Genomic DNA, 8,927 nt, shown 5'->3' with positions numbered 1-8,927 from the left:
CTGAAAAAGGCACAGCCGAGAACTTCTCCTGGCATCCCTGATGGTCCTGGTCCCTCCTGCTGACTCATGCCAATTCAATGGAAGCCTGGCTGTGTCTGCTAGGTTGTGCCACCACTGCTGATTTGTGTTTGCTATCCTGACACTACTGAACTGGACTGCAGGTATATTCGTGAAGTGTTTGCAAGTGGATCAAGCTTCCGCTGCTGATTTCTGTGAACTGAACTGCTGATTTCCTGACAATGCAGACTGGATTTGCTCCAAAGAACCATTTCTAAATAGGTTCATTTCCCTCGTATCCTAATAACCTTTGTTTTCTACTACCTCTGGTGGGTGGTGAGCTAGAAGGGAGCTTAAAGTAATTAAGAACTGTTATTAAAAGTAGGGTTTGGAAAAATTAAAGCCTAGCTAAGACTTTAATGACAATTCTCCAGCAGCCTGCATAGCACCTTCTGTCAGAATGAAAGCTAGCCAGCAATAAGAAGCTTTCATCAGTTTCATCTTGATTTGTTTATGTCCTACAACAAGCATATGGTGGCTTCAGCAATAGCTCTCACCATTTATTTCTGGTGAATAAGCAATGGTTGTGGATCAGGATCTTTTGATATATTGCTATTGGATGGGTTACCTCCTTAATACTTCATCTACAGGCATTCTCCAATGTTTTTAATTTTGCTCTGGTACTTGTATTAGTCAGAGTTCCCTATAGGAACAGAACTTATTAAATAATAGAGTGGTGTATAGGTGTATAGTCCAACAGTGGCTACTTACCAATGGATAGGCCAAGAATCCAATAGTCTTTAGTTCAATAGGCTGGATGTCTTAGCTGATCTTTTATAACTATCAGAATCCTGAAGAAGTAGTCTCTAATACCAATGAAGGAACAAGCTTAACATGAATAGCGAGGGTTGAGAGGATAGAGTTAGCCAGAGCCAAGCTAACTCCATGACAGGCTTCAAACTGGCAACTTTGGAGACTAGGCCTAAATTTCTGTTTCCCCAAACTGGAAAAGTCCAAAACAAATCAATTCCAGGAAAACTATCCCTCACAGGCAGCCAATCAGGAAGTTACCCCACCACTTAGCCTGAGCCAACCTTACAGTCATCCAGTGAGGAGTTTTAGAAGCTGCTCCATCACCTAGCCTGAGGCAACCTCACAAGCAGCCAATCAAGGAGCTATAGAAGCTGCCCCGATACCTAGCTTGAGCCAAGTATAGTTAATCAGCAAAAGTCCTCCAAATCCCCAGAGCCTTAACCCATCACAAAGGGATCCACAAGCCTGGAGACAGAGCTAACCAATCAAGGGAAAGAAAAGTAAAAGTCATCCATTCCTACCCTAACAGGCTTTGAATTGACCTTGCAAAGTCCACAGCTCTGTTTTCCATCCTGAAGTATGGTGGACTCTGCATGCAGGTTCTCTGCAGAATAAATGTTCTTTGCTGTTGCATACTATTTGAGTGGTGATGAGTACTTACTTTTCCAGCCCCTTTCTCCCCCTTCATCTCTTTCTATGGTTTCACTCTCTGCCCTAAAATCCTGTTCCTCATGTATCTCAAGCCCCTTTCTGTTTCAGGAATTTGTAATTACTCTTCTTCCTCCTGTGAAAAATGAAATCACAATGGTTTTGCTCAAGGAGTTTTTATTTCCTTTTTAATCCTTTCTTCTCCTCTGATTTTTGAGCTATGAAGTCTTGGCTGACACAATATTCACTGTATAGCCCAACCAGTCCTTGCCCTGATGGCAATCTTCCTCCTGCCTGCCTTTCTTGAGTACTAGGATTACAGGGCTTCGCCACCATACCAGGCTGGCCTGTAACTCATCCACTTGCTTCTGCTTTCTGAGTGCTGAGATTAAAGGTGTGGTCACCACATCCTGCTATTTATTTATATTTCTATGTCACTTAGACTAAACCTAAGTCCTTGCTAATACTGTGCCCATATTCTACCACTGAGCCATTCCCCACCACAGACCTGGCTCACCTTTGGATTGTAGAATCATTCCATTCTATAACATTGAGTCAGTGTCCTGAGCAAGAGAGGCCAGTTTTAAACACAGATGGGCTAAAATATACAGGAACAAAACCAGCAGAAACACCTCCATTTCAAAGCTATTTCCTTGTAAGTGAAGGACAGAGAGACATAACGCTGAGGAAATGACTGATGAAGGTCAGGCTATTCTAGGTTAGTATCAATGCAGGACAAACAGCAGGCTGGCAACTGAAAATGCTTAGATGGGAAATGTGGCTGTTACCTGTTTAGTCTTAATTTCTGTGAAGGCCAGATGAATAGCTGGTTCAGGCTGGTGTTACAGACCTTTGTAGGGAGTGACTCCACTAAGGTGTTTTTTTCTGTAGTTGCTTATCTAAAAATTGCAACCTTTTGCTTGGGCTGAAGTGTTGTGGACCAGCAGAAGGTAGGAGACCTGTTAGTATGTCGCAGAATCCTAGGCAAAAGGCCTGACTCTGAAGGACTCTCCCAACACATCAGGTATGACTGTTCACCACAGAAATTAAGTGGAAGGGTGGGAGGTAGCACAGGGACTTAATGCACCAGGAGAATTGCATGACTCAGTCTTGTCTTCAGGATTATGACATAAACTCTAGACTTATTTATTAATTAATTTATTTAACAATATTCTTTAAGAATGGCCATGGTAATGCATTCCTGTAAGCCTAGCAACTTGGGAAGATGAGGTAGGATGTTAACTGTGAGTTCAGAGTAGCACACAGGCTATCCTGTGTGATTGTGGTCCTTGAACAATTAAAAAAAGTAATTAGAATATTTTATTCTTTCTTTCTTCCTTCCTTTGTTCCTTCCTTCCTTCCTCCCTTCCTCCCTTCCTTCCTTCTTTCTTTCTTTTTCTTTCTTTTCCTTTCTTTCTTTCCTGCTTGTCTCTGACCCACTAGTCACCCAAGTAATGACATGAAGACCAATTAATTATGAAAGCTTGGTTGTAGCTTAGGCTTGTACTCAACTAGCTCTTATACTTAAAATTTTACCACTTATACTAATCTATATTCTGCCGTATAGCTTGTTACCTCCTGAGGATGGACATCTGCTTCTTCCTTCGAGTCTGGCTGGCAAATCACCTGCCTCAGACTCTTTCCCAGAGTTCCTAACTCTGCATGGAAGTCTCACTTATCCTTTCCTTCTTTGTTATAGGCTGTTCAGTTCTTTATTGACCAATAAAATGGTGATGGAGAAGATGTTTACAGAAAACTGAGACAAGTGATGCTTCATAAAAATAATAATACCAAAGTATGGTAGGTAATCAGATATCTGCCAGTACAGAAATCAGCATTTAAATAATACAAAGATAATCTTTGCAGAGTGCACAAAAAATCATTCTGACATTTGTGTGTGTGTGTGTGTGTTACATATGTGTAGATGATGCAGAGATCAGAAAACAATGTCAATTCCCCTGGAGCTGAAAGTCTCAGGCAGTTGAGAGTTTCACAATGTGTGTGCTGGGAACCACATTCAAGTCTTCTAGAAGAGTAGCAAGCACTCTTAACCCATGGATCATCTCTCCAGTACTGAACTCTAGATTCTATAGAGAAGGGACAAGAAGTACAGTCAAGGAGTCTTAGCCAAACAGTGGTCTGGTTGATCATGATCTCAATTCTGGTCACATGGTTTTATCAGTGCCAAAAAATTGTTGCTGCTTGAGGGGTAGAGGAGAATCTCCTTCTGATGCCTAGGAAGTACCCGAAGTTCAGGAACTACAATCACTTAACAAAGTATTACCTACTATCCCATGATCCTATCAGGTGGTTACTCCTGCTTGGGAAAGCAGTATCATCTTAGAGAGACCTGTTGGGAAGACTGGTCAGCTCCTGGGAGAGTTAGAGTAATGATGGTGGACTTCTCAGTAGGAACAGAGTGTTGTAAAAGCTGATAGATGATAAAACCTTAGTTACTCTAATCTTGGTGTCTTCAGCCATGAAGGTAGATAGAGTATTGGCAGCTTCGGATGACTACTTTTTAAATGGTTGACAGTAGAATATGGGCCTATCCTTGGGCTTTGTACAGACTGAGGCAGGAATCTCATGTAAATTTATAAGGCTAAACATACAAGCAAATGAATACAAAATGAAGGTAGAAATGTCAAACTTATTCCCCATTTTAGTTACCAAGAAGGCATCTGTAGGTCCAAATGAAGTGTTAGCACTTTTAACAGGATTTTTACCAGAAATAGTATTTAAGTCTCTTTTGTAGAATGTATGTGCGTGTGCATGTGTGTGTCCATGCAGAGGCCAGAAATTGGGTGTCTTCTGTGGTTGCTCTCTGTCTTAGTGTTCTCTTGCTGTAAGGAGATACAATAACTGTTAAGTCTGAAAATGCTGCATGGAGACCACCTTCTTTTATGGTATCGGCAAGAGTGTTTTTATTCCATGAAAGCAAGAAGCCTTCATGTAGGGGTTGGCGACTTACAAAAGTAGCAAAGACAAAAGTGTGCAGGCCTTTATAGGGGACCAGGGGAGTTTTAGCTATGGTTAGGTAATCTAAAGCTTTATTGGTGGGAGCAGGGGATGTTACATGGGTCAGTTTACATGGCTTGTGTCCAGGTGGTCAGTGGACTGCATTCCTGTGTCATGAATGTTTAATCATAGGATGAGATACCCAAACCATATAAGGCTGTCCAGCACAGATCCTGAAATAAGATATTTTCCCATCTTCAGGCTGTTTTTTGGATGGGGAATTTTACAGTCTTGTCCCTAGAATTTATGGTCTGTTCTTGGAGCTGGGACTAATGACTGGGGTTGGGGAGTGGAATTTATAGTCAGTTCCTGGAATGGATGATTTTCCTTTTGAAGTCAGGCCTGGTCCTAAAGTAGAACCTAAATGTCATCCTGTCAGTAACAGTGGCAACTCTTATAAAAGAAAGAGTTTAATTGGAGCTGGCTTACAGTTTTAAAAGTTTAGCTCTTTATCATTATGATTGGGAGCATGATGGCACACAGGTAGACATGGTGTTAGAGAAGTAACTGAGAGTTCTACATCTGGATCTGTGAGAGAGAGAGTATACCCCTGGGATGGGTAGGCTTTGAGGTTTCAAAAGCCCAAGCCAGGTCCAGTGGCTTTCTCTCTTCATACACCTATAGATCCACATGAAGATCTATGCCTTTGGGGGGTGGGGAGTGTTTGCATTTAGCCTGGATACTTTCCATTCCGCAGAGATGTGAAAAAGGAGGCTTCCTGACTAAAATGTCTAATCCCAAAGCCCTCATTCTTTGGATATTGCCATTATTCATTGCCTAAAGGGAGATATTGCTTGCTTTATGTAGTTTAGTATTCAAAATATTAGGTGACCGCAGCTTCTTCTTTGTGTGTCTGCTCTTGTTCCCCTGAAAACATTTCCTTCTACTTCTACTTTTGGTTCTAGCCTTCCCTCTCCTCCTCATTTGAATCTTTCCTGTGACTCAAGAACAATCTTTCCTGTGATTCTTCAGGCTGTGTATTGTGGTACATGCCTACTATCGCAGCACTAGGCTATGGCAGGAGGGTTGTCAATTTGAAGCCAGCCTGGTCTACATAGCAAGTTCCAGGCAGCCTGAGGTATAAGACCCTCTTGGGACAGACAAGCTCGGAATTCGACACAAACAATAGGAAATAAAAAATTCAAGTTAGCCTTCAGTAAAACTCATCTACTTCAGGCTTTTCCTTGGATTTTCAAAGACACTGAACCATACTGTGTTAAATGGAGTAGGACTGGAAGTGTTACTCATCTGCATCTTCCTGTTTTCCTGATCCTTTGGCCTGTTTTCATCATTCTGACTGCCCACTTCATCTTGCCAGCACTACACACACAGGGCATTTTCGTCAAAAGCCAGTAGAGGGCAGCAGAGCACTCATGGCTCTTCCTAAGGTAACCAATCTCTATGACCAGAGAGCACAGGGAGATACTGGCTGGGTTCTGAGCTGAGACAAAGCATTTAAGAATCTTAGTCTAGCCTAATATTTAGATTCCTGCCTGAAATTACTTCCTTGTTCTAGCCTAAGATTTAGATTCCTGCCTGAAATTACTTCTTTATTCAAGCCTAATGTCAGATTTCTGCCTGAAGCCTACTTCCTAGTCCTAGGTCAATGTCATATTCCTGCCAAGCAGCCCATTTACTTGTCCTTGGCCCATGTCAGATTCTTGCCAAGAAGCCTCAAAGGCCCTCTGCCTCTCCTCCTTTCTTATTTCATTAACAAGACTGAGCCTGTCTTAGGTTGTTCTGACAAAAATACCTTCCTTACCTGTCATGGAATATGCATTATCTAAAGCAATGCACTGCTGTCTTAGGTTGGTAAGGCTCTGTGCAGAATCTTTTCCCTCCTCAGCTTGCCAGCCTGTTAATTTAATACCTCTGTCTGGAGGTTCATTTTTAGTTTCAAACCATGTACTTTGGCTACCAATCTGTTGATGTTGTTAAAGACAAGCTTTAACATGATGAGCAGGAATAAAATTATTCCCAGGACAAAATGGGCAGGATCAAGCTATATAAGCCATTCTTGAGGCTTGACCAAAATAGAAATACTGACCTCAGGCCATGGGTAATTTTATCAGCAGTATCTACCACATCAACACTCAGCAGATCAGTATTCTTGAAATTCATAAGCTCACTATGTAAAGTTAAAACATTCAGAGAGGTATTAGAATTATGCCAAATACACTACAAGTGTCTTTAAGCTTTTTTCCTAGTTATAATGACTACCTCTGTAAATTTTAGAACTAACATGGATCCAATGGTATTTGGCATGACACTTGAGATGGCTCCTTATTCTTAAGTTCTGAATCTCCTTCCAATAATTTGAATAGGATAAAGAGCATCAATCCGATGTCTCAAATGCCTATCTAAATCCTCTTATATATCTAACACATTAGTAACATTTTTTTTTTTTTGCTAAATGATTAACAAAAGTAGCTGTTTTAACTTCTTGTGTCAAAGCAATTGCAGAAGCAGTGGTGCTATCAGTTAATGTAATTAAAGCTGTTATACCAGCAGTAATCAAGCCCACTAGCCTCTTGCTTCTGCTTAAAGTCTGACTCATTTCTTCCAGTATTTGCAAGCTATTTTTAGAACACCAAGGTTCTGTGATACTCAGGGCACTAAAGCAAAAGCTGATTGATAGACCTCTGTAACTGACATGGCAGATTTCAAAAACATTAACACAATTAGAAGGTGCACAATCAATGCAACTTACATTAAATAATGTAGAAGAAGCAAAAGTATTTTTAACTTGACAACTAAAAGAGCATTAACACATGTGATAACATCTGTTTGAAATCTAGATCCTGCTCCAACTTTATCTCTTGCTAACATAACATCATATAAAACTACAGCTAACTTCAAACAAAGAAGTAATTTCAGACAGGAATCTAAATTTTAGGCTAGAACAATGAAGTAGGCTTCAGACATTAAAATGGCTTTGGGCTAGGACATGGAAATAGGCTCAGATATTTTGGTCATCCTGATAAACCCTTAGAAACACTGATCACAGGCATGTTCACAGTGTTTTGTTTATTGCCTTCCTTGTTCCTTGACTATTTGTGTTTATTGTCTTGCTTTTTCCTTGACTATTTGCTATATTGACTTGACTATATATTCCTTATATTGCTATATATTCCTTGACTATATTGCTAGACCCTCAACCTAGAACTGACCTTAATACTTGCATGTAATTAAAATGGTATAAAAGCAAAAAGGAGGAGGGGTGATGGCATAGGTGGTTTTTAGGGAGGGGAAATAGGGAAAGGGGATGACATCTGAAATGTAAATAAATAAAATATCCAATAATAAAAAAAAGAGAATGTGTCAAAAAAAAGTTTCCTTATGCTCCAGCTCTGCTCTTTGCTTTGTGCCAGCACTCCTGAGCATCTACTTTCCTGGCCCAGCCCCCTCTATTCTTTCTCCATTAACATTTAAGGTCAAATCTCAGAACATCGCCCTGGTACTTACTGGTGTGAGACTTGCTTGGCTATTTAAACTGGAAGCTAATCTAGAGAAGTTAGTTTTGGAACTAAAGGGTTATTGAATCTGAAGGGTTCCTTCCCTGAAGGGAACAGCATAGCTCATGGACTCCTTTCCTTAAATGTCGGCGAAGGAACATTTGGCCACTGAGACTTGTTAGAGGGGTTGTACATCTTGTAGACTGAACATCGTTCGTCCTCTCAGGGGACTCTTTACTCACACGTCTCTTACTTCAAAGCAAGCATCAAAACAGTTCCAGCTACATCATATTTATAGGACCAAGAGCCAGAGGAAGATCCTTTACCTCCAAGGTATTAAGAATTTAAAACCAGTAACTGGCATTATCAAATTAAGTACAGGACCCTTCTGAGCCTGTGAAGCCTTCCCTTTCCCTAATTTCATGGGATATGCTCTTCTTTTTCCTAGACTATGGATTTAATACAAGGGCTTCCCATATATAGCTCCTTCCTCTCATATCAGGAACAAGGATCCCAAAGAGTGAGAAGATACATGATAGAAGTGAGATTTTTATCTGACAGATGGGTGGTACATGCTGTTTTAGGCTCTGGCAATTACAAAGGAAACAGAATGAAGTCCCTGCTTTTCATGGGGCTTGCACTCTGTTCGGCAGGACAACAAGTGTGGAAGCAAATTCCTGCTTACAAGGTGTCTGCCAGATGGTGGCAAGTCATCTTGAGGAAAGGGAACAAAGCAGGGAGGATGTGGTTCCAATGTGGGGCAGCGAGGCTTGAGATTCTGCTGGAGGTTGTTAGGAAAGGCCACATGGATAAAATTGGAGAAAAGGGAGTGAGTTGCCCAAGTGTTTGAGGGGTGATCATCAAGGCAGAGTTGGCAGCCAGTTCAAAGGCCCTGTGACTTCTCCTGTTTTGAGGCTGGTGTGGTTGGCAGGGGTGATCTGGGGCTGAGAGGATGGATGATGATGAGGGGGGACATATCCTAAAAATGAGGACTTT

Source organism: Grammomys surdaster, unplaced genomic scaffold (assembly GCF_004785775.1).
Source record: "Grammomys surdaster isolate TR1022 unplaced genomic scaffold, NIH_TR_1.0 64, whole genome shotgun sequence".
Taxonomy (NCBI): domain Eukaryota; kingdom Metazoa; phylum Chordata; class Mammalia; order Rodentia; family Muridae; genus Grammomys; species Grammomys surdaster.
Note: the sequence above shows the minus strand (reverse complement) of the source record.